This window comes from Ailuropoda melanoleuca, chromosome 6 (assembly GCF_002007445.2).
Source record: "Ailuropoda melanoleuca isolate Jingjing chromosome 6, ASM200744v2, whole genome shotgun sequence".
Classification (NCBI taxonomy): Eukaryota; Metazoa; Chordata; class Mammalia; order Carnivora; family Ursidae; genus Ailuropoda; species Ailuropoda melanoleuca.
The window spans coordinates 18,372,058-18,384,792 of record NC_048223.1 but is presented as its reverse complement, the minus strand read 5'-3'; positions in this window follow the sequence as shown (position 1 = coordinate 18,384,792).

The following is a 12,735-nucleotide window of genomic DNA, read 5'->3' as shown; positions in this document are numbered from 1 at the left end:
TTATGTCGCCCTCACAAAACCAAGCTAGGATTAGACCAAGAGCTCTGGCTAAATGAGTCCCAGAGTTGGCAGGATTTGCCTCTACTGTTTTGACAAGAGTGTATGTGTGTGTATATGTGTGTGTGTGCCCACATGCACGCGCGCACACACACACACACACGCATACGTGCTCATAAATGCCAGGCATAATCACTCACTGGGATCATTCTGATTAATGACACTGCAGCACCCGGTGGACTCTGCAAATGTCCCTCCGAGACACTCAATCAAGGATCCTGCATACGACACTCATCTCTGCATTCTCTCTCTCTTTCCCGTGGATACGCAGCAAAGAGCTGTTGGGGGAAGGCTCTGAGAGTGTTAGGCTGAGCCTGGGTGCTCGTTCGGAGCCCAGTGTGTGGGATTCTCGTATATTTATTACAACTTCATTCATTTTCCTTCCTGTGCATGATCCTTACACTAGTCAGTTGGCAATGGCTCATAGTCCCACACAACTGCCTGCCTTCGCACACTAGCTGCTGCCCCAGAAAAACTCACCTTGGTTTCTGAAAGATCTCTTACCCTCGCGCTTCCAACATAGATCCTTTCCTGCAGGACAGAAATCCCAAAAGTAAAGAAACCCTGGCCCTGAGATAAATGTATCAATTGTAGAGACAAGGGGGAAGAATCATAAAATCATAAAAATTTGCTTGGGATCCTGAATGTAAACTTCTGCCATAGTTTCCTCTCCTTCCTGTTAAAAAAAAAATGTGTTTTGGAAAAATGACCTTAGGCAGAAAGAGGAGAATGTTGGAGCATGGCTGTGACTACTCCAACCAGATCATTTCCACCAGCTCATTCTCCTGGAATTTCCATTCCTTGGAGCACTACCTCTGGTTAGCAACATGGCCTAAAGAGCCAGGCTGACATCTTTGGTGGATTTTGAAAAGAGTCATGCCTTGGATGAGGCAACTTGAACAAAGAGCTGCAAATTCAGTACTCCCTCCTCACTCCTTATGCCAGTCCTGACGGCGTGAGTCTCGGAGGGACAGAGACCAAGGAACTGTCATTTGGTGAAATCCACAGAAAGGTCATGGCTGAGAAATTTCAGGAAAACCCTAACCCAAGGTGAGTTCAACATACAACATTTTCTACCATCATTTGCAATCAGACGATTATAAATGGAAATCACTTTTTTAAATACAAAAATTATTACTGACATAGCTATCAGCATTCTTGTTTTCTGACCTCCAAAATGTTTGTCTCCATTTGATAGACCATCAGATGTCTGTCTCCCAGATCAGCCATTACCCCCAGACCACCCTCCCCACACCACTGTGGCCATGTACTGGCTCACCCCAACCTTCTATACTGCTCTGCCCTCAAACCCTCCACTGGGCCCTACAGGTCTCACATTCTGCCATTGCCAAAAGCTTCTAGAGTTTTGCCATCTTCTCTGAGCCCTCCTTTTTGCTTCTTGTCCTAACTCTGGAAACTAGGTCTGCCTTGAAGACACCACCTCCCTCTGAGCTGAACCAAGTGGAGGCTGTTTTGTTCCTTCACAATCACCCTCCTTGCTCCACTACCACTCCAAGCCATTTTCAGTTCTTCTACCTGCAAAACCCCAGCTCCTCTGAAGCTCATGCTTCCCAACTAGGCCAGCCCAACCTTTCTCTGATCCTGTGTTCTAACAATCCCTAAGGGATCATCACTTAATCATGGAAGTTTCCAGCACCTGGCCCCCTATCTTCCTCTCCATTCTGGCTCTGTAACCACAATTTCAAATACATATGGGGATGACTCCTCCACCAACTTGTCATTCCTATTCTTTGACTTCTTCACCTGCATTAATCTTTTCCTCCAATGCCCCGCCCCCAGCCACCTTTACCCATAGTCATTCTGACCTTATCACCACTGATAAAAGCACCACCCCAGAAACCTTCCTGCTCACTTCCTCAGACAACCCATTCCAACCCACCAACCCTACTTCTCCATGGACCCTCTCAGTCCAGAAGTGACCATCTCTTTATCCATTACCCCCTCAAAAGTCTACCCTCCTATTTCTCTAAATTATACTTTGTGATCCATCTTTCCATTCACTGCCTGGCAACCTCCCCTGAGTCCCCGCCCCTCTCTCCCTGCCATGTGTTTACCTGGTTAATTCCCAGCTCAGGTTGACTTCACCCCTCCACCCACTCCAGACCCCATCTGAGTAGCAGCACCTGCTGAAGCGAGCGCACAACTGTGTCGATGGGTCTCACGTTAAATTCACGGTGACTGCAGTCTTACACGGGCCTTAGCTGGACAGTCTCCTACAACTGCCAACACACACCCCGCCATCCTTGAATACGACCCTCATGGACTTTCTTTTCTGTCCTCAAACTGCCCACATCCCCTCCTCTGGCTTTACTTCCAGCTGAGTATCTTGTCTGATATTTTACTGAACAAATAGACATCAGTCAGAAACTGTCCCATGTTCCTATTACCAAATCTGTCAATTTACCTACATTGGTTCCCCAAACTTCTGCTTTCCCTCCTGCTGCAACAGAAGAAATATCCCTGCTCCCCTCTAAACCAACACTTCCCTCTCGCCTTCTCAAACTTTCACCCTTGAAGTTATGCCTTCTCCCTAACTCTGTGGACAACCTCAAAGCCATATGCTCACCCCAAGTATCTCTCAAAATAGCATCCCTTATCTCCCACACCTTACCTGTAGGCAAGGCCAGGACTAACACAGATCAAGAGAGGCACCGGGGTACCTGTGAGTGTGATCTTCAATTTCCAGCCCTCAGTGACTTTCTTGCTTCATTCTAGTCCCGACCCTGTCTCTAGGTTCTTCAAAGCCATGCCCCAGTAAACAGAGGGGGGAATGAACCACGAAGGACTATGGACTCTGGGAAACAAACTGAGGGCTTCAGAGGGGAGGCGGGGAGGGTTTGGGATAGGCTGGTGATGGGTATTAAGGAGGGCACGTATTGCATGGACCACTGGGTGTTATACGCAAACAGTGAATCATGGAACTTTACATCAAAAACTAATGATGTACTCTAAGGTGAATAACATAACATACTAAAAACTTAGAAAAAAAAGACTTACACATCATATTGTTAAATGACTAATATCTGTATTGTTAAATGACTTACATATCATATTGTTAAATGACCAATATCTGTATTGTTAAATGACTTACACATCATATTGTTAAATGACCAATGTCTGTATTGTTAAATGACTTACATATCATATTGTTAAATGGGTTGTAGAACAATGTGATAATATTAATATTTTGTATGATTTTTCAAATGCATAAAGGAAAATCCTAAAAGAAATACAACAAATTATATTTGAGTGAAAAATAAATAAATAAATAAATCTCAAAAATAAAGAAAGCCATGCCCAGTCTCTTTTCCTCTATTTTTCCCAGACTGTGACACACTCCTATCTCCTTTATTACATTTACCACAATTACAACCAAATAATTGTGTAATTATTTGTTTGATATCCATCTCCCCTACTGGAATAAACGCTCCCAAAGGCAAGGACCAGATTGACCACATTCACTGTTCTAATCTTCCATTACAACTCTCCATTCCTCAGTTTCCCTGTCTGTAGAATGGGGATAATAGTGCCCAATACATGTTGGGGTTGATGATTGACAGTACCCTTAGCAGCTAGTAGGTTCCCAGCACAGAAGAGGTACTTCATCAATAATTATTGAATGAATCCATAAATGAAGGAATCATTCCAGGACTGAGGTATGGACGAAGATTCCACAGGGTTGAATGCTTTTCTGAATGTAGTAAAATATGAAAACGTGGTGATAAAATGACCCAAGGAGGCAAGCCTTCCCCTTTTTCTGCTGGTTGGTGAAACGTGCTCCATATCTTCCTCTCCTATATTATCAAACCAGGTCCAACCTGCCCCTTCCTTCCCACTTCCAGGGGAGCCCAATGCGTGAAATCTTTGGCGAAACAAAATCATTAGCGCAGCTTTCCCCCGGCGCCCTGGCGAAGGCTTATCAAGCTCTTCAGGGAAATAGAAAGGCAGGGAGACTGTTCTCTCCGTTGCTACCACAGAGTGGTTGCTAAGGAAACAGCCCTATCCTTTGTCCCCTTCTGGGCCCCTCAGGACCTGCCCACTCCTCCCAAGGCCCTCACCACTTTCCTGAGCAGGCCCCTGTACCTCTGTCCCTTCTGTCTCCTTCCTCTCCTCAGAAAGGAACAAAGAGAGACCCAGTCCAGGCCAGAGAGCCAAGGAAACCCTGCAGAAAGCTTCAAGGCTCTGGTCCCTGGTGACCCATTGGCCTCAGAGGCCTCACCCCCAGAGCTGATGCCCTCACCCCCATTTCTCCCCTCCTCAAACACTGCAAGCCCTGCACCACAAAATGCCCAGATGCAGGCTTCAGTGTAGCCCCACAGGATTGTCACAGATAACCCGGCATTTGCCAAAAAGAAATAATAGCTACGACCTGTTCATAGTACCAAAAGTAAGTGCTGTGGCCCCAACTCCTTGGTCTCTGGCTGTGGTTTCTCTCAGCCTGGCGGCCTCAGAGGCTCAGGGCTCTGAGGAGTCACGTCAGCACTGCCTGCCGATCCCATGGCTGCATCTGCAAGAGCGATTTTCTTTTATTGCTTCCCCTCACCCACTGTTTCTCTTCCAACTTCCCTCCTTCCCTCCTTCCCTCCCTCCCTCCCTCCCTCCAGTCAGGTTTCCCTGGGGTTAGCTGTCTAATATTTGATTTTACCTCGAAGGTGCTAGGGCCTTCCCTGTTGCCCTCTCCTGAAGCATGACCCAAATCTGAATGGCTGCCGAGCTGGGAGTGGGAGAAGCAGCCCCGTGCTTCCCAGCTTCCTAAAACCCTCCTGTGTCTGTCTCTCTCTACCCATCAGCCCTGCTTCAAGGTGACCTTGCTTCAAAGCACCGGTCTTGGCAGACGCCTCTGTTCCTCAGCTCCCCAGGAAAACCTGTGACTTTGCTATGAGACAGAGGCTCTTTTAACCACCATACACGTTGCTAGCAGGAAACTCTTTAAATATTTGTTTTAAAAATAGGAATTAACATAATAAAAAATTATTATTAAAAATATATAAATAAATAAATAAATAAATAATAAATAAATAAATAAAAATAGGAATTAACAGAAAAACATAACCTCCTTCCAAACCAGCCTTTCCTCTATATTGTTCTGAAGAGACACTCCTGGGTCCAAAAGAGTAAGATCTTTTCACTGGGGACAATTCCTAAATGACTTGATTTCCAGTCACAGAAATACACACACACACACACACACACACACACACACACACACAAACACACACAGATGGTCAGAAATTCATTGTTAGGTTTAACTGGACACTGAAAACTCACATTAACAGTGGTAGCTCCTTATCTTTCTGCCTTTTACAAGGGGAGCCTGCTGGTATGCTGGGCTTTGGGGCAGAAAAAATACCTTATTGTCCCAAACACCCTGACCAAGTTGAAAACATCCTTGTTCCGTGTTTCGTTCTGTGTTTGACTGAACTGAAAAATGACGTAAGGCACGGCAGTATGTGTAGGGACCTACTACTTAGCTGTGTGACCTCAGATGAGTTACCGTTCCTCTCTGAGCCTCAGAGTCCTCATTTTTATAATGGGGCTAAAACTGCCATCCTTATGCCATTATTGTTAAGAATTACACTGAGGTAACTTCTCTGTAGCATCTCATACGGTGCCTGACACATAGAGGCGACCAGTGAACGGGAGTCACAACAGGAAAGGTGGCCTGTATGCAGGTTCAACCAAGGGGTGTGGAGGGATTTGGGGGAGGGACTGTTTGCCACCCAGGGCCCCCGACTCTTTATGGCACACTTACCCATTAGGCTCATCCCTCTCAGGCCCCTTGTCTTTGATATCTGAAGAGGTTCACTTACTAGGGACAACAGGACAAGTACAGGTCTGATGAGGGATGTCTGAATCCAGGAGATAGGATGGAGACTATGTGTAGTTTATTGTTGTAACTAAATCAAGTTAACGAAAAGTCACAGTTAGCTAAGAATTGCTAGTGGGGCAGCCCACCAGGGTTTTCTCCCCCTCTTCTTCAGCAAAACAAGCTGTCAAGTCACAGTTGCACAAATCTTCATGGCTACTCCTAGCTATGAGGAGGTAAGTCAGGGACACCCCTGTCATGGGAAAAACACCTTTTATATGACTGTTCCTCTTGTGACATGCAAGGTCTGAAGAAAATTTGCATGGTTATTACAAGAATCCCAGGAGGTGAAGAGAAAGGATTAATTGTGACTCATGATCAACCATGACCAACATCAGCACCAACCCTCACTGCCGCCAATGTTCTCACTTCTCCCACCATCATCACACCACCAACCATGTTCACCACCACCTCAAACATCTCCGCCATCAGAGCCACCATCACCGCCACCACACCACCAACCTGCACCTGTCTCCCTCTTTGCCACCATCACCACTCTACCTCTCCCACTATTGCACTGCCTTCTACTGTCACCATCATGCCTCCCCCCACCCCACCTCCGCTCCCATCCCCACCTCCATTACACAGCTCATCACCATCATCACCATTGGCACTACCTTCACGCACACTAGCCGTCAGGATTACCACCATCATCAACCACACCCNTGTCACCATCATGCCTCCCCCCACCCCACCTCCGCTCCCATCCCCACCTCCATTACACAGCTCATCACCATCATCACCATTGGCACTACCTTCACGCACACTAGCCGTCAGGATTACCACCATCATCAACCACACCCCCCATGACCACCATTACTCTCAACATCAATTTCATCGCCAACAACACCATCAATATCCCCACCTCCATGGCACGACCCATCCCCACCTTCACCAGCACTCCATCCCACAAAATTCAGATCTTAAAGTTTAGAAAAAGGGCTCTTGGCCTAGGCCCAGTGGCTCAAAACCCAAAAATATAGTTGAGAGAGAGAACTCATGAACTGACTTTGACCCTAAAAGGGGAGACAGAAAAGGAAATGGTAGTTTTGTCTTTTTGAGGCCATGGCTCTTAGGATCTGGTAATACCCTGGTAATAAGCAATATGTGTGTGTGGAAAAACACAGCTGGCCTTCGGGAGCTCAGACCCTTTAAGGCTTGAGGAGCCCTTTCAACAGAGAAAAAAAGAATATTTTTCCTTCTTAAAGGATGGCTGAATCTATCAGTCTTAACCACCTCATGAGGCAAATAGACTCCAAAAACAGCTCCAATTCCACCCGCCTAGAACAATCTGTCACCAAAGGAAATGGCAAGATGAGATCAGCAAGCAGGCAAATGGTCCCAGTGAAGGCGAGCTTTGAAGGTGGTTAGACACAGAGTCTGAGCTTCCTGATATTCCCCGTGAGTGGAGGAGGCACAAGGGTTTCTCTTTAGGGCCCGATGTGACATATTCATCCTCCCTGAAATGATAAAAAGAAAGACAAAAAGAGAGTTTGGGGAAAGAAAAATGTAAATCAGAGGCAATTGATATACTATGTGGTTGTGGTATGAATTGCCAACGTCTCCTAACTGCAAATCAAAGGAGTCCTCACTGGGGAGTGGACAAGAACATCTGTGTCCTCATCCAATCTTGCCTCTCCTTTATCACCTGATTCTGCAATCCTCACTGGTCCCCCTTGGTGCATCATGCCTTCCACATTCCCAGATTTTAGGCAGTCGGAAGGACACTTTCTTGAATAAAAATGCCCTGGATGTTTTGGCTTTTACACTGAGATTCCCGCTCTCTCCAACTTCAGTTGCTCATGGTCCCAGCCTGAAGTTTCAGCTGTCTTCGTAGCTTTACTTCTGCCTTTGCTATGGGACATTAAGGGAATCTGCCCTCCTTTCCCCAGTGGGTGTGAAATGCCTGCTCCTGGTTTCCTAGGAATGCCTTGTGCTGCCTGAGTGGCTGGGCACTCTGCCTCTCCCCTCTGTGTCCTCTCTGTCGGCCTTGCAAGAGGAGAAAGAGATTTTTTTCTAAGATTTTATTTATTTATTTGAGAGAGAGAGAGAAGACAAGCAGGGTAGGGGCAGAGGGAGAGGGAGAAGCAGACTCCCCACTGAGCAGGGAACCCAACGTGGGATTCAATCCTAGGACCCTGAGNCTCAATCCTAGGATCCTGAGATCATGACCTGAGCCAAAGGCAGATGCTTAAGCGATTGAGCCCCCCAGATGCCCCTTGAGGAGAAGGAGATTTTAAGCCCGCCCTGTTTATTGGGTGGCAAGTGATGTAAACAGCCTGGAAAGGCCTGTCCTGAGTCATCACCAGCCCGGGTGCCGTTGAGTGGCGCACTGTCCACGCCTCCACCCCCAGCTACAGCTGTCTGAAATTTTTATGTTCATGGTTTGTTATTTAACTATTTCACACCCACATCCGTGCAGGCGCCCTGGGCAGTGTTCCAGCCACACACTGCCCAGCTCAGTTGGGACCCGGGAATTCAGCCTGGAACCCTGAATTCAACCCCAAACACCACCAGGGCAGCTGCCACTGGGAGCTCGTTTAGTGACACAAAAGTTCCCAGATAGACCCTTGTCTCTAAGTCCTCCAGCTGCCTGGACCAGGCAGGTTAGGCTGAAGCTTGAGGAGTTTTTAGTTTCTGAGATTCTCCGTCCCTTATATCAAAATCACCAACTTTAAAGCCCCGGTCTGAAACAAATGATGTAAAGGCCCTGAAAGGGAATCAGATGATGAACACTGTAGTTTTGGGTTGATGATTGTTTTGTTTGTTTGTTTTTAGTATTACCAGCCTTAGCAAGAATCTCTGTTGTGTTTATGCAAATTTTATGAGCAGTATGCAGATGTGTGCTATGATTTCAAAATTTTTTATTTTGCAACAAAAAGCCCAGGGGATCTTTTGAAGAAAAACACAAATAAGCACATGAGAAATAATGTGGCCATGAGAGGATCCCTAAACAGCCATGCAATAAAATTAAGGGAAAAAAATTCTAACGGGTTCCATTCTAATTCCAGCTAAGTCCTCCTCAGAGATCTGAGATAAAGTATGTGTGTGTCTCTAACTGTGTGTGGGGGGCGTAAATGCATGTGTGAGTGTCAGCCACAGGAGTGTAAGCCTGTGTGTGCGTGGGAATATGAATGCATAAGCGTGTGTGAGCATAAGTGTAACTGAGTGTACATGAGAGAGTGTAAGTGGGAATGAGTATGGGTATTGAGTGAGTGTAAATGGGAGTGTATTTGTGTATAAGTGTCACTTACATGAATATGAGTGTGTGAGTATGAGCATGAGTGTGTACGTGCTTAAAAGTTATATGAGTGTGAACATGAGTGTGTGTTAGGTGCATGAGTGTGTAAATATAAGTTGTGTACGCATGTGAGGAAAAGTGTGTGAGTGTCCACGTGTATGAATATAAATTGTTTATGAATGTGTGTGTGAGTGCAAATTGTGAGAGTGTGGGCATTCACTATGACAGAGGATCCAAAGATGAAACTTTACAGGATCTTGACTGAAAATCGATCACTTCTGAGCATGCTCCCCAGCTTGCTCAACCCTGGAGAGGCCATCTTGGGAACTGGTAACGATGAGGATGACCAGACATCCCGACTGGCTCAAGTCGGACCTCATTTATGCCTATTATCCTGGCATAATTATCATGATTTTGTAGCCATACTGATATTGTGGCTAAGGTATAGCTTATATCAGTAAAGTACACACCTTTTGAGAGAGCGGGCCCATGATTTTTTACAAATACACACACCCATGTAATCATCCCCCAGATGAAGATACAAGTATTTCCAGCACACAGTCTCAAAAATATCTTGGTTTGGAAGAAAGTCTTCCAGGGTTTCTCCTCAGCCCACCTGAAGGAGGGTGGATTTCGCTGTCCATTAACATTATCCCATCTTCTGGCCTTTGTGTCATATTTTATACAGGCTGGAGAATCACAGTAAATGTATTGCAGCTGTTTGGGAATGAGGAAAGGTTAAATTACATCAGCTTGACTTGACAGGCTCTGAGGATGTGTGGATTCTGAAAGGTGGAAACTATTGGAACAAACACCTTCGTGGAAATTGCCATTAATCCAAAGTGTCTGAACTTCCCTTTACCCTGTCTTCACCACTCTGGCCTTCCCCTGCCAAACTTTCCTTTCATTAAAGGAGTGACTCATCCCTATCAGGAATCATATAGGATCTGTGGGAAAGAGTATGGGATTTGGAGTCTGCCAGGCTTGGTTTTGCAATTTAACTGTACCATTAGCTAGCTCTGTGTCTTTGATACATTAGTTGACTTCTTGAGGCCTCAGTTTCTTGATCTGTAAAAACGATAACACGATCTACTCTGCAAAGTTGGGGTGAGGCTTAGATTTGATGAATACAAGTATCCGACACACGGGCACCAAATATGTGATAACTAATGTTTAAGTCAGGTTTCAGGATCAGAATAAAAACAAGGTATGGCAGATCAGCTTTTCCAAAAATGGCCAGGGCAATGTTTCCAGTCCCATTCATTCTCCTAGCACTTTGCCACTCCCCATCAAGAGGCAGAGTCTCCCCCACCCCCACATCCCCCTTGAACTCGACAGGACTGCCTCCATGAGCGACATGTGGCAGAAGAAATGCTACATGACTTCTAAGGAAAGCTGAAAAAAGACAACACAGTTTCTCCTTAGCACGCTCTCTGTCAGGATGATCTCCTCTGGGAACCAGCCACCATGCTGTGAGGAAGCCCAAAATGGCCCACATAGAGAGACCCAGTGGCGAGGCCCATGGGAAAAGGAACTGAGAATCCCCAGCCAAGAGTTACCATCAACCTCCAGACTTGCAAGTGAACAAGCATTTGCATGATCCTAACCCTCAGCCATTGAGTCTTCCAACTGGGGCCCCAGAAATTGGGAAACAAATTGAAGCCAGCCTTGCAGTGCCCCATTCAGATTCCCACCCCATGAATCTGTGAGCATAATAAATGGTTATTTAAGCTTCTAAGTTTGAGGGTAATTTGTTATACAGCCATAGCAACTGGAGCTCAGTGTAACCAGGGTCTTGTGGAACCGGCTGACATTTCTCGCATACATCTGCATCAGGCCAAGTGAATGTGAACTCAGCTCTCTGCTTTGGTCCATCTAAACCTCAAGGGTGGAGGGAGAGTTCGCTACACACATGTGTCCTGTTGCTTGTGATTACAACCTAGTGTATATGTCCTTGCTCACAAAATGAATTGATTCCTTTACTCAAACTCAAAGTAATTTTCTACATGCAAACTCCTAGAGCCCTGTCTGTTCTTTAACACTAACCATTTACTAGCCTGTGGGAAATGGAACCATGAAATAATGCAACTGTATTATAACCAAAGATGCCTTAAGTTATATATGCAAATTGGCTGTTATTCTCTTCAAACAGAAGTTGTGAAAGCTCTAATGCTATTTATCTTTTGTTTCACAAAGACAGAAACTTCACTCTGTGCCATGAATGCATCTGGGGAAGGAGAGAGTTATGGCAGACTAGCCAGGCCTCCAATGACCGCCAAGGGCCATCAGGAAAATCAGGCCACAAAGTGGGGCAGTGGCAAGACCAGATTTCCACACTGGCCCAAGGCAAGAACCATGAGTCCAATGGCCTAGAGCCTGTCACCATCATGTCAAGGAAGTTAGTTTAACAGAGTGGTGGGAATGTGGGCTTTGGATCAAACAAAATTGGGTTCAGATCTGGTTTCTCCACATACAGGCAGTGTGATCTTGGTTAAGTACCTTAACCCCTCAATTTTGTCTACTGTAAAAATAGCACTTACATATGGCAGATGCAGCTAGCTGTCTACCAAAGATATGCATTCCTCTGGCATAGTGCAGTTATGGCTGGAAGCAGCTGCCCAGCATCGAAGGTGGACCATGTGACTAGATGGACCAATGTGACCAACGTATTTAGTGTGCCTTGCCTACACGATCATCCCCTTTCATGGTGACCTTGGAGGCCGAAGGCTGAAGATGATGACTTCACAGGCTAGAGTGAGGCTGGATCCCTGTGTCACCACTTGGAAGAGAGCCACTTAACAAGGAACATACACATCAGACTTCGTGTGAGTGAAAAATAAACTTTTACAGGTGAAGACACTGAAAATTGGGGCTAATTATTACAGAAGCTAACCCACCCTGACTCATACATAGTTTTAGAGAATGGAGACACGCCTAATTGCAGATAATTATAAAGAATTGTTTACTATCTGTCTTCCCCATTTGACTGATGCTCCTTGAGGGCAAGGACTGGGCCCTGTTGAGCCACAGTGCCCTCCACTGTATCTGGTACATACCTAGCATGTCAGCAAATCTGATTGGTTATCTGCAGCTTGATTAAGAGAAGAGAATTAAAATCTGGGCGTTTTAGTGATAGAAGAAAGACAAGGTTGATGTTTAAAAAAGAAAAAAAAAAGACCATTACATCAATACTTCAGTACAGAATGTACTTATTTAAACACTTATCAAAAGGAGCAAAAACAAAAGAAATAAACAAGAAACCCCACCTAACAGTAAAGTTATAATTTGCCAATTTGGAACTTTGATGCCAAAGGGGTCCAAAGAAATAAATTTTCCCGTTAGAAGTTTTGGAAACCAAACCTTACTATTAAAAACAAAAGAAATAAACAAAAAACCCCACCTAACAGTAAAGTTATAATTTGCCAATTTGGAACTTTGATGCCAAAGGGGTCCAAAGAAATAAATTTTCCCGTTAGAAGTTTTGGAAACCAAACCTTACTATTAGATTTTCTTTCGAGTTCCACAAAGCTTGTACAAGTTAATTAAATGG